This window comes from Chelonia mydas, chromosome 3, assembly GCF_015237465.2.
Source record: "Chelonia mydas isolate rCheMyd1 chromosome 3, rCheMyd1.pri.v2, whole genome shotgun sequence".
In the NCBI taxonomy this organism is placed as follows: Eukaryota; Metazoa; Chordata; order Testudines; family Cheloniidae; genus Chelonia; species Chelonia mydas.
The window spans coordinates 189,694,387-189,713,371 of NC_057851.1; the positions used below are offsets into that span (position 1 = coordinate 189,694,387).

An 18,985-nucleotide genomic window follows, 5' to 3' on the forward strand; every position below is an offset into this window, starting at 1 on the left:
TCGTAAGTTACTTTTTAATGTTCCTTATTACTGGGTCTTCATATGATCCATAAAATCCATTGTAAAACTAAAATTAGTGTAGGTTTACAGATGTTAAGTGCGCATTAATTTGTTTGTTATGCTTAACAAACATAATTGACAAAAATAAACTCCAAATTTATTTTGATTATTAAAACCAAAGTATGCTCCTGGTCTGGAAGATCTAGCAATTACAAAACATTAATTATGTTTTGCAGAGATGACAAATAATTTAGAACCAGAACCATACCCATGCTGGATCAGAACCAAGTTAGCTACAGCTATGTTTTTAAACAGGATTGTTTCTACCACAGTTTTCTTGATCAGTGTGGCAATTTTTTATAATATTAGCCAAATTACACTACAGACTGCTTTCTCTTACCCCACAAGCAGTCTATAATAGTATTGTATATAAACATGATTCTAACACTATTCTTGGATCTAAAGATCCCTTTCCACACTGGTAAGCGCAAATCATACTAGACCCTGCTAGTAACAACCACATTTATAAATGTGGCTATGTAGCCTGATTCTTTAGGTGTTATTGATTATATTTCCAATTAATTCTAATTCAAAGAGCTGGGGGACTCTAGGGTTCTAGTACCGGAACCAGGCACAACAGAATCAAGGTTATTAAGTTCAATATCTGGTCAGGAACCCTGGTGAGCACAATGGAGACACTCACACTGAGGGCAGAGCAAAGCTTTAACCACTTTTATAGCACAATTAGTAAAGACAGAAAAGCTCCACTCAACTTAAAATGCCAAAAATACAGAGTTAAGGTGATATTTTGTACCATTCCTCTCACACATGTTCATATATTCAAAGGTCCAGCCCTATTCCTGGCATGCCAAATGAGTCCAATGATCCAGACCGACTGAGAATGACCACCCACCCACTTACATGGTGGTTTGGCGTATTATAGAACCTAGGGCCTGTCATGAATATTCATTTGAAAGCCCAGCCTCTCTTGTTCATATCTAACTTCCTCACCCTAATAATGTTGGGGTGCTGTTTATCCCATAGGTTAGTATGGTAACAAATTTAACTTATTACCATATGCATCAATTAGTTGCCAAGGCAAGTTCAATGTTCCTTTGGTTACCTGGTAGCATTTTAAACACTGACCCCCTTAAGTTTTAAGTTCCCCAAAACTCAGGGTAATTGTTGTGCCATTTATCTATGCTAAAGGCCATAGGCCTCAAAGCCTCATGCTAACTTACTTATGCCATATGATAAATGCTTAAGCCAATATCTGAAAGGATACAGGCCTGTAGTTTCCTTGTGTTCTAGCAAAATAAAATGCTAAATGTGGCTCTATAGGCTACAGCTATAAACACGTATTTGATACTGATTCGCATGAAAATCAGGGAGATATTTCCATCTCCCTGTGCAGCACATTACAGTACAAATCTTTATGCCTGTACTTAAGACCATTCCCCTAAAGCTATTGCAACACAATGGAATGAGCTGCAGATAAGCAGAGAGCTGTAAGCAAATCATTTACAAATGAATTTCTTCTAAATTAAATACAAGAACTTTGTGGTTGGAATTAAATATTTCTGAGGTTTAGTCATCCCAGAATCAAAGCAATGAAATGTTTATAAGAATTATTTGACAAATCCACATTGATTCTGTGACAGTATCTAAGCACACTGTGGTATCGGACTGGAATGCTGTAGTGTTTGACCACAATCCAGAAACCTGCAGGTGTTGCAAGTAAGACAAGCTCTGTTTTGGATTCCAGTTTTCTTAGGTGGAAAAAAAGGCAATTAATTCCTGGTGTTGTTCATTGTAGGAGACAAGTCCTATCTACTCTAAAAACAGCAGGATAAAATTTTTGCTCTTTTCTTTGGTGCCCACAAATCTTAATTATGATGGTTGCTTTGGGCGCTCATGTGTATACAACATGCAATCACACTGTAATTTAGCCTACATTAATGTCCAATAAGCTAGTCATGAATGTGTGTACGCACACGCATGTGCGTACACATAAAACCGCCTAGATTACTCATAGCCCAGAAAGAGCTCAAATCTATTCCTGAGGAGATGATGTAAAAGAGAAAGTGAGGGGCTTGGGACAGGGAGAAAGAATTGTGCCACATTTTTATGCAAACACTGATTTTGATAAGAATTAGCAACTCAACAGATCTATATTTTACTAAAGATATAAGGTGACAAAAACATACTGTTCAAGTTGTAGCCCTAACATGTGGGATTACTTCACACATAAAACAGGTATGTTATTATCGACACACATCTGTCATAATACAGCAAGGCTAAATAGGGGATATCAAGGAACACACAGGTAACATTTTTATCAATGTAAATGAAATCAGAACATTCCATTGACTTCTAGAGAGATCATCAGGTTTCCTGTGAAACTTCTGGATTTCTAATCCCATAAGAATCTAAAACCAAGTAAGACCTTTGATATCTATGGCCATGTCTATACTAGAGATTTTCCCCAATTCCAGTAATTGAGGGCCAACCAGTGGAGTAGCTGTTTACAACCAGTTGAGCTTATCCTGACTGACTGTTCTTGGAGTTAGCACCAGTACAGCAAAATCAGTGACTGGCCACTGAATGGCAGATCTTACGGGGCAAATTCCCAGTGAAGATAAGGCCTGTGTGTGAATGGGTGTGTACAAACCCATTGAAGGAGAGTTACAAGAGTATCTGAGAAATTACAGTTAGCTATTTTCTAATCAGAAAAGTGAAAATGCCATAGATGGAAAGGAAAACAATACAGTCCCAAAACCTGGAAAACCCAGAAGGGCTTGTTATAGTCAGATTTTTATGCAAATAATGAGATCCCGTTTACAAAACTCAAGGTATATCTTATACCTCAGGTAAATATCAAACACAACCTGTTTAACAAAGCCTTTGATTCTTTTTTTGAGAGATGACTTAGCTGTCAACAATACAATGTGGCATTTTCACTGTGTGGTTGAAGGCAACTCTACTGAAAAATGTTAAGTCTCTGCCATGCTTCTAATCAGGGTAACTTAGCCAGAGTTATAGAAGCCATTCCTTTTCTGTTCAGATTTTTATACCATACCCATAAACAGTAATATCCAAGTACACATCATCCACAAAAACACATGCAAAAAAGCTGATGAAAAGTCTCCTGCTTATACAGATCATATGACTAAAATGCTCATCTTGGACTCTCAAAAGCCTCGGTTTTCTCCACTGTTGACTTTTCCCTTCTCAAATTCTCAATTTATGTATCTTTGCTCAGCACTAAACCCTAGATGAGTCTAAAAGGCAAGTTCTGAATGCAGTGATGGGTAAGAGACACAAAAGCTATAAATAAAGTATATATTCAAAGTCTCAAGCAAAAGAAATATTTAAAAGCATTTGATCCTGTGAGGAAACAGTTGAAGGGAGTTTCTTGTGGGTTGTTTAAAGAAAAGCCAAAAATAAAGAGGCTAACCCAACTCCTGTTTCAGTCAATGGCAAAACACCTAAATGTCAACTGGAGCTTTAGCATGCCTTAAAATTTTGAATGCTACAGTGTTAGCATAGTTTAATAGCATTTGCCACAGCATTTCAGCACAAAACACAGAAGTCTTCTAACATATGAAACCATTCTTTTTTAAATAAATGTATCTGGCTTTTCATATATTCCTGTACCTTGCTTTTCAGTCTCAAGAATTTATGTTGAAGCGAGTCCAACTAAAACCATGGCCTGATAGAAATATTAGCGGGGAGGTAAGAAGATTTTTGCATAAAATATGAACAGCATCCTACAAATGAAGCACAGAAAATGAAACGTTGGCAGTTTAGTCAAACGATATTTAAAGAAATGCTCTACAGCTACATCAAGCCCATGCACACTTGGTTTCCTGGGTAAATATATTAAATTTTCTAAACAACATTTAGTTAAGTTTAAAGTTGAGGTTGCTAAGTGATTCTCTGTTTAAAAGAACAGCTTTGAAAAATGTGAGAGTTACAAAACAAACATGCAAATACATGGCAATTCTCAGAGAAGGTGGCAATGAAGCACATAATAGCAATTTGACCAGTTAAATGCATAGCATTAATACAATATACTTCACTTATCTGCATAGTGATCACAGTCTATTTACTTATACACATGTAAATATCTTTACTGTAATCTGCCTCTCACCCAACCTCAACCCTGTCTATTTATCCATCAGGTATGCTGGTCATAGTTTTGCACTCTGAGCACTCCGGGGCAAGAACTGTCTTTGTTTTACTCATCCACACAGCATCTGGCAAAAAAGGACATCTAGGCACTAACACAATATAAACAATAATAAATCCATCTAACCAAATTATGCCCTTCAGGAATATGAATTTACAAGTGAAGAAATTACATACAAAAAGAAAAGGAGTACTTGTGGCACCTTAGAGACTAACCAATTTATTTGAGCATAAGCTTTCATGAGCTACAGCTCACTTCATCGGATGCAACTCACGAAAGCTTATGCTCAAATAAATTGGTTAGTCTCTAAGGTGCCACAAGTACTCCTGTTCTTTTTGCGAATACAGACTAACACGGCTGCTACTCTGAAACCTAAGATTACATACAGTACATTAAAAAGTCAGGTAAAACATTAAAATGAATATTAATTCACCCAAAAACATACTATATGTGAACTTGTTTCACCTACAGGTTCACATGAAGATTTCTCCACTATTTTAAAAAAGGAAAGCATTTATATTTAACTTTAACATATTTCCAACTTTTTTGGGAAATAGTTTTTAACTTAGAAGAATAAGAATTTACTATTTCCGGAACACGGCTCTGCTCCCAGTGCAACAGTGAAAACACACAAAAATACACAGCATCTGTCCTGCCCCATCAGTGCGCGTACACGCACGCACAAAAACACATGCGCGAGCACACACACACAGCATCTGTCCTGCCCCATCGGCTTCTCTGCATCAGATTCTCTCTCTGTCAGAATCACTGACAACCACCCTGGGCAGCCCCTGACAACTCACAACGGTAGCATTTTTACATATAAGTTCCATGTTTGTCACACAGGGAAAATGGAAGCTGCAAGGAAAAGATGAGGCTGGATATTTTACATATATATTTATTTTTACATAGGAGCACAAGTTTCTTCGCATACTGTAACACTTATTAAACTAAGAGGCAGTGGATAGACTAGGAAGATGGTAACAGGGAAAGAAAGGAGGGCTTCTAAACCAGTGGTTCTCAAACCTTTTTTTTCCCCGCAGACCACTTGAAAATTGCTGAGGATCTCGGTGGACCACTTAATGATCTTTCCAAATGGTGTTTGTACCATTAGCTAACTGTTGTAAAGTGCTTTGGATAAAAGTGCTATATATAAAAAAACTTAATAAACTTTTTTTGTTCTACAAATAAAAGCACACAACTCATATTTTCATATCAGTAGTTTTACCTTTCTACTGCGATGTATGTGCCTTCTCTCCCCTGCTGCGGCAGGCCATGAGCTGGGGCTGGGAAGGATGTGGAGGGTCTCTTCCCCGCCACAGCAGCCACAGAGCTGGGGCTGGGACGGAGGAGGGGTCTCTCCCCAGCAGCCGCAGCCCTGGAGCTAGGGAAAGTCGCCTCTTTCTCAGGCCGCTTCAGCCCTGCATATCCCAAATTCCCCCAACCCCTTCTTCTCATCCCACTGCCCCCCCCCCCCCCACTTACTCCCTATTCCTCTCAAGGCCACCACCTCACCTTACATGTGCATCTTCTCCAGGGTCCAGGCACCTAATTAGTGGAGCCACGCCAGCATGGCTCCACTAATTAGGTGTGTGGTCCTTCATTCTCTTGTGTGTGGCCGCCCAGGCATGCATCTTAGAGGGAACTATCCGCGGACCACCTGAACGGAGCTCGCAGACCACTGGTGGTCCACCGACGACAGTCTGAGAATCTCTGTTCTAAACTACTTCCCACCCTATGCAAAGTGAGGCGTTAATATTTCCTTTCCAAACACCCTCATCTTGAATTTTCTTTGGCTGCAGTTGTCCCAGCTATGTTTTTTTCTGAGTCTTATAAATGTCAAGAGTGTTCCTCATTTATTTGCATACAATCCTTAAATACATTTATTTAACTATAGGTAAATGTTCATCTGTATACACAGGAGGTCCAAGTCAAATCAATATCGTTCCTCAATCTGAATCTTCTTTCCCAACCCACATAGTTAATCCTTAAAGAAAACTCAGTTAAAAACAAGACAGACTTTTTTAAAAAGTTCACTATGAACCAGACAGTAGAAATAGCTCTGTTCCATGAATACCTTCTCTGTGTGCCAAATCAAATATATTTCCCATCACAACAGAGAACTCTAACGAATATCAGTTAACACAATTGACCTTTTTAAACATCTTGATGCAACAAGGTTTTCCAATAGTAAGATTATTGTACCAAAAAGAAAATATTTTAGCACTTTCAGCAAAGATTAGTTTTAAGAAAACACCAGGATTAGCAAATGTGACAACTGAATTTTTCAGAATCTAGACAACTGTATACATATTACATTAAATAAAACCTATTTGAAAAGAACATTAAAGTTCCAAAGTCAAGCACTCAAAAATTAGGCAATGCCAGAATTAAAGTTCTCTGTGCAACCCTAATTCACCCCATTGTGCATATGTATTATGATACTGTCTTTAATTATACAACCACATACTATATTTTCCATGGGACCCCTGCCTCATTTAGGGTATAGGATGGACTGTGCTCAGGGAATTAATCAGGGTTGTGGAATGAGTAGGGCTGTTGTCTGCAGGAGCCCTGCTTTATTTGTTACAAAAGTTGAAAGGTATGTAGTGAATGAGACAGGGAAATGCAGAAAGAGAATGGATGATCTCATGGTTAAGGCAGTTGAAAGCTGCCCTGGAAGACTGGATTCTCTCTCTCCCTCTGCCACAAAGTTCCTATGGAATGCTGGGTAAGTCAAACTTTTCAAAGGTTGGCACTAATTGTGTGTTCTTCATTTTCTGAGTGCCCCACTTGAAAAAACTGCATCCTGGTTTGCAGAACAACTGAACACTTCTGACTGCAACCGAGTCCAGAGAAGTTGTGCTCTGAACATGAAAAGTGTACGTAAGTATTGTGCTTCATTTCCTCATCTTGAAAATGGAGATTCTATATAATACCACCTCACCTTCCTGTTGAAGATAAACTTTATCATTTGTGAAGCACACAGACAATACAGTGATAAGTATTATAAAAAAAGCCCATGAGGAAAAGAACAGTTCTGATTTTGGAGCAGAGTATGAAGGGTGCTAAGCCACACAAACAATGCAAACAAAATATTTAACAGCTACCCAATTCGGTGAACCCTCTCCATCCTGTGCAATGATTAAGGCAGTAATTCCGTGGAACAAATAGCATATAATCATGTAATTAAAGACTATGTGCATGCCTTATTATACAAAGGAGGAAAATTAAGGTTATGTCACAATTACAAAGGCTAACAGCACCTCTAACCACTCCTCATCTCTTTGAGTGTATGACAGATATGGCAACTTTCTGTCACATCCTTAGGAATTCTTAATGAATTACGTTTCATTATCTTTGGGGTCCACTGCATTAAATGAATGGTTTATGTATTACTGTGGGCCGGGATTGTATATAATCTCTCCGGGGGGAGATGTGACAGATGTGAGATATGGCTGTTCCAAAAAATATACTGAAAATGTACCAAACAAAAATAGACTTTTGGGACATTAAATGTTAAGTGGATTTCCTAGAGCACGGGTCCCCAAATGGTGGGGCAAACCCCCTTAGTGGGGGCGCAGCTGGCCTGGGCCAGCCCCCAGAGTGGGCAGGGAGTGCCACCCAACCCCGCTCCACCCCCAGCTCAGCTCTGGCCCCACCCCCAGCCCTGGCTCCTGGCCCCACCCTGCAGCTCCGCATCTGACAGCGGGCCCAGCTGTGGCTCTTCTCCGCGCCTTGGCCCCGCCCCCAGCCTCAGCCCCTGTCCGTGGCTTCGTTCCTGGCCCTGACCTCACCCCCAGTTGGGGTCCCAGCCTCGGCCTCCTTACCCCTGTCTGAGTTCCTTCCAGCTTCCCCCACCCCAGGAGTTCCCAGCTGTGGAGGAGCACAGACAGGGGTAACATAGGGTGTGACCCTGAAAAGTTTGGGGACCACTGACCTAGGGAGAGGTTAATGCAAATTCCCCACCTCTGGTTATGCAAAAATGCAGCCTTTTAAAGCTATGCCTTGAGGAGAGGGTGATTAGCTGTTCCAGAGACCAGAGATCAAAGGCCTGGAACTGTATAAAGAATGGCTGTATTAATCAGCCGAGGTTCTGGACCTGTGACAATTATGAACTTGTAATTCACAGGGAAAACTCAGTTGTGCATTTTGAATGACTGACACCTGGAAGAGCCTAAGGTTGGAGGCAGGGGAGCTGGACAATTTGTATAGTGGGGTGCTGAGAGCCACTGAACCAATCTATAAACCCTGGATATGATGGAAACCACTTCAAGCCAGGGGATGCAGCAGCACCCCCCAGTTCTAGCACCTATGTTTGGAGCTGGAGGTGACTTCTGCTAAGCTTTTTAGCATGCGTGCAGACTCTTGTATTGGTTTTAATGTGTTTTCTCTGTAATGCTTTCATGTTAAGAATAAATGTGCTTTCTTAGAAAGAGTTGTGTGGTAACATATAACTTCAGGCAATGCACTGGTCATAGCCTCTGGAGAGAAAGCAAAATACAGACACTGGCCTTCTCAGCAATCTGGCTTGCTAGGGATATATCAGTGTAGCCAGGGAAATGCAGCCTTAAAAAGATTCCCTGGACAGGAGGGAGTGAGATGTGGGTCTCTGCCCAAGAGATGACGACTGGGAGCTAGAAACCTAGAGTGGGTGCCCTGGAGGGACCATGAGGAGGGAATACAGGTGCAGTTGCCCTAAAACTGTGACAGAGCACATGCCTCTTCAGGTCGCAGGCCATCACTTCTCTTGGGATGGAATCACACAACTCTCCCACCCTCAGACTAGCCTTGGTTGCAGTCCCCTGTGTATCAGCAGGGATTATCTCAGCAGGGGTTATCCAGTACCTGCAAGTTTGTACTTTCTGGGAACAACAACAGTTGTGTCTTCCATAACAACAAGCAGTGTCTTCCATAAAACACTAAACAACTTCTGTAAAACAAACTATTGTTTGTTTAAAACAAAAGCACTTAAGGGAAAACAGGTCTTAAAACATACTAGACATACGTCAAACTTTCCCAGATATCTTCCATATGGGATCCTGGAAGATCTAAGCTTCCTATAGACTGGTCTAAGCTTCTTATAGACTGCCTGAGACCTCTAGAGTCTCCCTTAAATCACAAGGCATTTCTTCCCTTCCTGCTCTGTTGTTCAGTCTTTCTGATCTCCAAGTTCCCAGCCTAGCAAAACAAGCTTTCCTCTTCCTTGGAGACAGGATTTAAGATCCTTAAACTGACAGCTTTGCCCATTGTCTTTCAAGTGTGCACTAGGGTGTCCTTATCTGGAGCCTTTGTCTTCATCCAGGCTGGTCTTCCCACAGCCCACTATTAAACTAGATCAATGCATTCATATAGGTAAGTCTTATGACCCAATATATAGTAACTCACCCTCACCTACCAAGTCACATACAGTGTTCATAAAATCATTACATCTCAGAATTAGATTACCAATTCCACAACCATCACAGGTTGCATTTGGAATTTTCAAACTCTAAATTGCTTTTCTTAATGTTCTTTTACTGTGTTTTTTTTTTTTGTACATAACATATTTTAGAGAGGTTTTCTATGTCCATTCATCCATTTATAAGATCTATATTTTATCCCTATCACACATGTAGATTTTCATTCAGAAACAGGTCTCTAATGCAGCAGACAGCACTACCTTGACTTTCAGGGTGTACTGACATCAACTCAACACCCCCATAACTATTTTCCCCACCAAAACAGTGAAGCTGTAATCACCAGTCTGTCCTCCTATTCTGCATAAATCTCCTATAAAATGTAGTTTGGGAAAGAAAATCTCTGCAATCTCCCACCTTCCTGAGCAGTAAACAGCAACACAATCTGTTCAAGTGAGGACGATGGCCACTGACTGCTTATGTAAGTTACGATTTGAATAGTGTATGATATAGCCAAAATGACCTAAGCCCTTTCTAGTAAATTTCTTCACTACCATTAATATTTTATCAGAACACAGAAGTTGCCAAAGTGGATCAAATCAATGGGCCATCCAGTCTCCAATAGTGGCCAGTACCCAATGCTTCAGAGGAAGAAGGGGCGTGACACATCCTTATCTGACAGTGATGTAATGACCTGCCTATAATGGAGGTGCAAAGTACAACTGCACATCAAGTATTTTTATGTAAATTCAATAATAATTTTTATATGATTCATGCAGTGAGAGACTGATAGGTAGGTCAAGTGTTCTTTGCAAGTCTCCCAATGCTTTTCACCACAAAGAACAGTTTTTCAAGCATTCTCCATTTGTTTCCAACATATAAGCAAGATATTTGTAAGCAGAAGCAGGTTCCAATCTAATTAAATTTGATCACACTCTAGCTTTTTCGTAAACAGTTCTACTTCACAGCCATCTTTCTAAGCACCCTGATACTGGGATATTTAAGTGCTCCATTTCCATAAAAGCAGGCAATTTAAAATTAACCGCGGTTCATTTAAAATGACTGCTTCGAGCAGAAGTGTAATTTTCTAAAAGGGGTTATTGCTTCTGACCATGCTACATTGCACTGATGATCTGTCATACCTCAGACATTACTTAAGACAACATATAGGGCTACTGTAATTTCCTACATAATGTTACACTGTGGCTCTATTCAAGCTTGGGTTCTTTTAAGATGCTTCCTTCCAGGCTGCATTCTTGAAAATGACATCATCATGCTAATTCTTCCAAATCCTGTGTCATATTTACAGCTTAAGTGGAATGCAAATTTTACAGTACCTTAAAGTGAGGTTCTGCTTTTGAAAGTGATTTTATAAAAATGGCATCCTTGGAGTCCACATTTATTACCTCTCAGTGATCAGATATGATCAGTTTACATGTCAAAACAATTTTTCTGACTACCAGGAATCTTGCAAATTCAAATGAGGCTCAAAAGCCTTGCCTACATTTGGGGATTTGTCCCCATTCCAGCAATTGGTGGCCAGCAACTGATGTGGCTACACCAATGAAAACCCCAAGTGCAGACAAGGAAAGTTGTGATTTGCACCAGTGGAGTTTAACCTTGCTTAGCCATAGGCAAGCTGTATTCTTTCCTTATCACACCTCACCAACGTAACAGAGTCCAAAATATGCTTTCAGACATGCCTCTGCAACCTTGTTGCCTTTAACAGATTTGCATGGGTGCAGCTGATTAGATAATTCTGATACACTGGAATAGAATAGAATTCTGCTACTCTATGCAGACATTTTAAATTGGATCAATTTGAGTTAATATGGTTTCAAAAGACTGGTATGCACATGACACAACCCATCACTGTACACTACACATTTATTGTGAACTCTGGAGTCTTCTTGCAAAGTGGACCAGGTTTGCTTCGAACTGTATTAGTTCGGTCTTTTGTTTACGTGCATGCGATTGCTGTGCACCATTTTTTGCTTGCTTCTGATAGCTAGACCACAGTGCTTTGCAGGTTGACTGTCACTGACCAGTACATTTACTTGTGTGCCTCCCTGCCCTGGGGTCAAGTTTCCAGGACTGCCCTTCCCCCTTTTAAAACCGCAGAGCCAGATTTTGCCCCCTCTGCTTCTGGATCCCAGTATATCATCATTCTGGTGATATAGGCTTGACAGCACTCCAGTAGCCCCACAACATGCCTTGCACAGCTGCCTGGAGCTGTGCTGAGACCACCCTCTGGGAGAAGTGTCGATTCAGGAAGCTCTTGAGGCCAGCCACAGGAACAAGGACCTTTTCGTGGGCACAGCAAAGCAGATGTCTACTAAGAGTCATGACTGGGACGCCAACCAGTGCCAGATAAAGAGCAAGCAGCTCAAGACAAAGGACACTGAAATGAGGGATAACATTAGGCAATCCAGCAGGGTACATGTGACCAGTCCAGTTTTTGGTGAACTGGACAAGATTCTACATTACAGTATGAACCATCCCAGGCACTGCCCGGGACCTGCTGCCCACACTCTCCTCCACCACTGAGGACAACCAGCCGAACCCATCTTGAGATGAGCAGGAGAATGCTGGAGAGGAGATGCCCCGGGAGAGCCAGGATTTTTTTGGGACTCAGGAACCTGATGATAGCAGGCTGGAAAGCCAACCCCAGTCCTGCCCTGCACTGCCTAAGCCCAAGTTCCAGCCAGAAATCTAGACCAGGACCTAAGAGTCAGATCCTCTGGAGGAAACTTCAATATGTAAGTACCTATCATTACAATTTACTACTTATTAATTATTATTGGTGATGGATTTGAATTAGGAGCAACCTCTCTCCCTTTTGCTGTTTGAAAATGGCACCAATCATAGAACTGAAGTATTTTTAAAAGTGATTTAAAATTAAAAACAAGATAGTTTTTTCCCCAAAAGAAGAGGACTTGGCACCTTGGCATCCTGTTCAGAAAAGTTCTCTTTCAAACCTTCAATCCCCTATGCGCTACTGCTTCTAAAAAAACAAAAATGTGTGTTCACCCTCACATAGAGGAGAGGGGACCTTAAACTTCAACTAGACTGTATTTTAAAAGAAAAAGAAAAAAAGAATGGGGAGAGGGATGTACTATAGGCTTATTTGAAGGAGTTAACAGAAGTAATGACAATAATAATCAATTTGCGGTACCCGGTTACACTTTGAGTAGAAAAGGACAGGCTAAACCTGACTTCTATGACTGAAATCCCTGGTGATGGGAACTCAAGTGCTCAGTTTATAGTGCTTTCAGTTTTTAGCTTACTACAAATTGCCTGGAAAAGCCATTTACTTGGAGTCTCACCCAAAGCCCATTAAAATCAATGGGAGTCTTTACATTAACTTCAGTGGCCCATGGCTCCTTCTGTACCATGCAAAAGAGGTAAATGTTAAGATAACCTAACTTGAAAAGCCCTCCCTTTTGCTACTTGGTATCACATTCTGTTTTCTCTTTCAGTGGCAAGTTACATTTCCTGACCTAGTTATTGGTCCACATTTTCAGCAAGAGGAGGCAAAGGCCAGCCTGCAAAGGTATAATTGTAAAATCACTGCATTTGCACATACAAATGAGACAACTGCACCTGCAGATGCAGGATACTAAAAATAAGCATAAAAATTTCCTGTGCTAATTCCAACAGCCACCTGCTGAAAACATGACCTATAAAGCAGAAGAGAAGTAGACATTTAAAGATACTCACTTCATTGTTACAGTACAGTATCTATAAGAAAATGATCATATTTTCTACAATACTAATTCCCTCCCCCTAAAAGGAGCCTAGCTTCTCCCAAAATATTTTCTATAATTTCTAGATTTTATAAATTAAGAAGGACAGAACCTTCCTTAATATTTACACAGGGTGAGGAGAATCACACCCATACACAGGCCCCGTTATTTTTGTATTGGACTCCAGCATGGTGTCATTTAGGAATCTAGTGTACCAGGGCCCAGCTGGGCCACCAAACTCTTCTTAGCAGTGGAGTGGCATATTACCAGGGTGGGGGAAGGTTGGTCAGCTGGTAAGATGCTGTTTTGATATATTTAGCCAGGCCATCCCTGTAATACCAGGATGCCTGATCAGCCATGTGAAAGGCATTCACATTTGCAACAATGCTTCTTTGTTGAGCTGTCTACGAAACAGTTTCTTGTAAATTTAGATACCTTGACTGCTCCCAAGAATGGAGAATGCTGACAGAACGTGACAGAGCACAAACTAACAAAATCACAAAGAAAACCAACGTCTTGGGTTTGCTGTACACAGGCTAGCCAGTAGAGAAAATTTCGAATTCTTTGTGTTGCGGAATCAGGCGGAACTTTTTTTTTTTTTTTTGGTAAGTTAAGCTTTAGATCCCCCAGCCCTTTAATATTTGTGCATTCCAGAGATAAGTTATTTTACAAACTAAAAAACCCTCACCATTCACAGTTTTATGAATGAAATTTTTGATGTATAAAGTTTATTAATCTCCAAACATGACTAATGAATAACATATCCCTGTAGTGGAGGTTGCCTAACATCAGAAAGAGGCTTTCTGGCCTCTCAAGAGCTGGAAATGCAGCACTCAACATACACAATCTGCGTGTAAGTACTATATCTTCAATGAGCAAGCAGGTAGTTACCCAACAGGAAGTGCCATATGCTGTAGCTGTTGCTGCACATTAGCCACAGGAACTGTGATAAAGATTTGGTTGTTTAATCCATCTGTTCTATTTTGCTTTGACCCTGTCTACACTGATCACCTAAAGACTGTGTCTATAAATGTGGTTCTACTTCAGACACTTAAGATCTACCTTCCCAGGCTTTATAACTATATGACAGTTAAAATCCAGTTTAACCACAGCAAGGTTAATTCTCCATTTGGTAAGCATGGATGGGGCCAAACTATAATAGAATAACCGGGCTCTAAGCCTAGTTAGTGACCTACACTAGAACAGTCTCAAAGACGTGTCCATGGATGGGTGCTGGTCCCTGAGTATTCCTTGACACAGTTTAGGAAGGCAGCAAGCCAGTCCCTGGTGTCAAAAAAGTTGAGAAACACTGGGCTAGAACACATTTCGTTAATGAGGTTGCAGCACAGTTTGGCCTCATTCAGGCTGGCCAGCCAGATCATGTTTCATAGCTGCGGAGTTTCATGCAGCTCCACAATACATTTTGTGCAAATCTGCAATACATTTGCAAATAAACACAAGCTCAGTCTTTAAAAACTGTGTGGATTTCATGCTGTTGAAAGGCAGCCTTACTGAATGAAGTTCTGTATCTACAGCAGGGTAAGCTTTGCATACAAACTGCCCTGCCAGCATGTCTCAACCCTAATCTGAGGGAAACTTCCTCTATGGGCATATGACAGGGGGTCTGTCCCCTAGAGGGCAGTAGGACTGAAGGGTCATCTCATCTATCTCATGGTGTGGCTTCCCTTTAAGGTCTGGTATCCAAGGGTCAAGGAAAATGACAAAGGCAGATATGAGGAGAGAGGAAGCGGACCTGGGGGAATAGGCTGTGTTTGAGGAAACCCTGTGTTTCTATTCCTTTCATGGCCCGGGACAAGGAGCCTTGTACAGAGAGTGGGGCCAGGCTGTCCTCCCTGCCATCCAATCAGAATCAGCTCTAGAAAAGATGGCTGTATATATGCTGCCTCTTCCCTCAGATCAGAAACACACCAAACAGAAGGCTGCGTGCTGAACCCTTTGAGCCTGGGGAGGAGACAGGTACCAGCTGAAGGGGAGAAGCTTGTTGAAAGCCACAACTGGCCTGAGGTAACAAGCACAGCCAACAAGGGGACCTGTGCCAAGTAAGGAACAGCGTGAGTCCCTAGAACGAAAACCCCTGAACCGGAGGGGAGAATCTCTGTGTCAAGACCAGAATCTCCAGTCTCAGGAGGAGAGTGGGATGATCACTGGATCTGAGGAGAGCCTACAGATCATGGAAGCCAGGACTGAAACACAAACAAACAAAAACAGAACACACACACCAAAGAAGGAGGGCTGAGAAGACCCCTAGTCCTAAAAGGGAGCTGAGTGCTTTGGGGGAAGCTAAACCCCAGGAGAATGAGAAAATCGCTTAAAGACTCCAGAGGGAGAGCGTATTATTTCTGAACCCCAGTTGAGGAGTGAAAGGAAGTGTGCCTGCTTGGCCAACAGTGGGTGCTCAACAGGGCAGGCACTCATGTTCTATGACAAGGTAATGGGGCCCTTCAATCTCTATGGTTCATGAGGTTCTTGGCTTCTCTGCTGAGTCTGCCACCTAATGCAAAGCACGTGATGAGTTTATGATGTGGGAACTGGAACAGAGACTCACTAAACATCCTTTACAGGGGCCACCAGTCATCAATTGGATGGGAATAATTGTTAATACCTATCAAATTTGGCTGAATTCAGAGAGGTGACCTATAGGCAAAAGGCTCTGAAGCTCATTAGCATCTCGTAAGGCATCCAATCCCCCCAAATGTGCTAGGGACACATCTTCAAGAGTGAAGGCTGTTTTCTGGAAAGGTACGTTTATTAAAACAAGTTCTGAGCTTTTTGGAGTTTGCACAGACAGGATTTACCACTCGGTGAACACAGGCAAAATCTCCCAAACATTGCTCTCAGTCTCAAATACACTCAGTCTGGCAAACCATGTTCTTAAAAGACAGCTCCCCTTAACCAAGGTGAAATAAGAGGTCTGTACTTATCTGAGTAATGAGGGATGAAAGGGGTGGAGGGAAGAAGCATGCAAATTTATCCTCTGTGACAAACATCCCATACGGAGAGACATTTTTTTTGTAAACTAGCATCAGAATGTTGGGTATCAGGATTCCTGAGTTCTGTTCCTGGCTCTGGGAACAAACTATGATCTAGAGGTTAGAGACAGCACAGACAAATGTAACAATGCCAGTTTGGGTTATCTGCAGGAAACAGAACCCAGGACCTCTTGATTTAAACGCTTGAGCCCTGACAAAATAAAAATTAGAATTAAACTTACATTTTTGTTGACTGATGCCTCAATTCTGTACTTTTAGAACCACAACATACGGCATATACTCTCAGCGATATACTACATATTTCTTTTTTGCCGAGCTTTCAGGAAAGGATATGAATCAGCAAAGTGAAGAACCACCACCACTACGATGTGTTATGTTTAGCAAAATTCAGTTTTAATAAATCAGTTTTGTTCTAGTTCTCTCTGAGCTATGTGACCCGTTGCCCTTCTATGTTTTTACATTCACTTTTCACTGTACCCTGTTATGTAACTGTTCCCTCTAACTTGGAAATTTCCACGGCAAACAAAAGCTCAAGTGATTATGTTCTTCCTGGTCACTAAGGTGATTTTTCACTAACTTCTACTCCGTGTTTTTTACAGTTTTAATCGCAACGTCTATTAGGCTTGCTGTGGTTCGGCTGATTGATTTGTTTGGACTAACTGAATACACTTTCCAATCTCTGACTGAAGCAATAGCTTCAATAACGTAAGTTTAGACTAGTTTAAGGATGCTGGGAGAATAGGTACAGTATTTTTTTCACTGCACACCATGTTCTCTTTATCCTACACTTATGGAATCTGGAACTGTTTTACCATGGCAAGCATCTCTTTGCATTCTACAAAAATAGATCTGTCTTTTCAGAACATACAGTATATTAAAAATAGGAAATTTGTTCTCGAAGATTACCTTCAGAAATAGCTAGGTTGCAGCCTGAACTGTAGTGTTTATCCATCTTTGGCAGCAGCAATGGCAGATGTAATTTTTTTTCTACCCATAGCACGACTTACTAATGATATCTCCTCAGCCTGTTCTTTAGCAGTGAAAGCTATTGCTGGAACTAACCACAAACCACAGAATCCAAATTTCTTAGAGAAGCCTAGATTTACTATGTAAGGAACACCAACTAGGACAGGGATGGGCAAACTTTTTGGCCCATGGGCCACATCGGGGTGCGAAACTGTATGGAAGGCCGGGTAGGGAAGGCTGTGCCTCCCCAACAGCCTGGCCCCTGTCTGCCCCCTCCCACTTCCCACCCCCAACTGCCCCCCTCAGAACCTCCCGCCCACCCAACGTTCCCCCCCACTCCTTGTCCCCTGACTGCCCCCTACCGGGACCCCCGCCCATAACAGCCTCCAGGGATCCGCCCCATCAAACCCCCCCATTCCCCGTCCCCTGCCCTCCCCCCACCCCGAACCTCTACCCCATCCAACCGCCCCCTGCTCCCTGTCCCCTGACTGCCCGCCGGGACCGCCTGCCCCTTACCCATCCCCCACCCCCTTACCATGCTGCTTAGAGCAGCATGTCTGGCAACCATGCCGCCGGGCCAGAGCTAGGCATGCTGCTGCTCTGCAGGAGTGCACAGCCCCTCCGCCCAGAGCGCTGCCCGTGGGGTGGCGTGGCGGCGGGGAGGGGGAACAGCAGAGGAGGGGCTGGGGGCGAGGAGCTCAGGGACCAGGCAGGACAGTAGTTTGCCCACCTCTAAACTAAGAGCTCACTGGCATTCACAATCTGTAATCTTACTCATCATGAGATTCAGAGAAGCTAAAGCCTGGACCCTTGATTAGATTATGAAAGTATAGCCTAATATTTTTATATTTGTGTGTGTGTATGAGCAATTGTGCAAATGCCTGCAATCAGTGCATATGTATCTTAGATCATCATCATTTAATTAAATTATAAAATTAATCCATATTAGGATCTCACAATTTGTGTAGAATTTAACACAACATCAAACATGTCAAGATGAGTCTCTCTCTTCTCACTTTTTTTGCTTTTGCTACAACAAAAGGTTACTGTGTTTTACCTTGGATCATGTTTCATTTTCAATGGACAACAGAGCAAACCCACAAAGTTTCTGCAGCCATGCAAGGTAAGGTGGTCAATCATGTTTCAGGCTTCAGGGTATAATCTCATCACCTCCAAAATCAAGAATGCATTTCCCTTCCCCATGTACTGTACAATTTTACACAATTGTCTAGTTGCATTATGGTTCCCCCTCTCCCCATTTTCCTCTGAATTATCAGGTATCTGACATGGCCAGAGCAAGGATATTAGACTTGGTACAGCTATGGTATGATGTGGCTTGACAATCAGTCTTCAAATTTTCATCAGTTTTATACCTGGCATAATCCCTATCTGGGAACTACATCCAGTACTAGTGAGAGGGAGCCTTCCTCAAATAGGTCTTTTCATCTCTAACGTCTAAAAAATCAGGATTACAGCAACCACCTCCATTCATCTAAATAGCAAGCACTTTTAAAACCACTAGATTGGAATTTAGTAACAGGTTTTCATGAAGAGCATCCACCTGATAGATGTATTAATGCTAACATTTGTCTATTCTAAAAATAAAAACCCCACTTCTTTGGTTCATATGAAGAGACAGACATACCTGTCTCCTTCTGTCTTTTAAAATGG

General features: G+C 41.7%; 1 protein-coding gene and 1 long non-coding RNA gene across 3 annotated transcripts in view; both read right to left on the reverse strand.

Annotated features, from left to right (window-relative positions):
- Positions 1–18,985, reverse strand: part of COMMD1 (copper metabolism domain containing 1) — a 117,377-nt gene that overhangs the window by 40,942 nt on the left and 57,450 nt on the right. The window lies entirely within an intron of this gene.
- LOC122465248 lies at positions 178–17,564 on the reverse strand. Its single transcript, XR_006289951.1, has 3 exons — positions 12,803–17,564; positions 11,812–11,813; positions 178–188 (listed from the first exon to the last, which is right to left on the reverse strand). It is a non-coding gene; the product is annotated as an uncharacterized LOC122465248 (long non-coding RNA).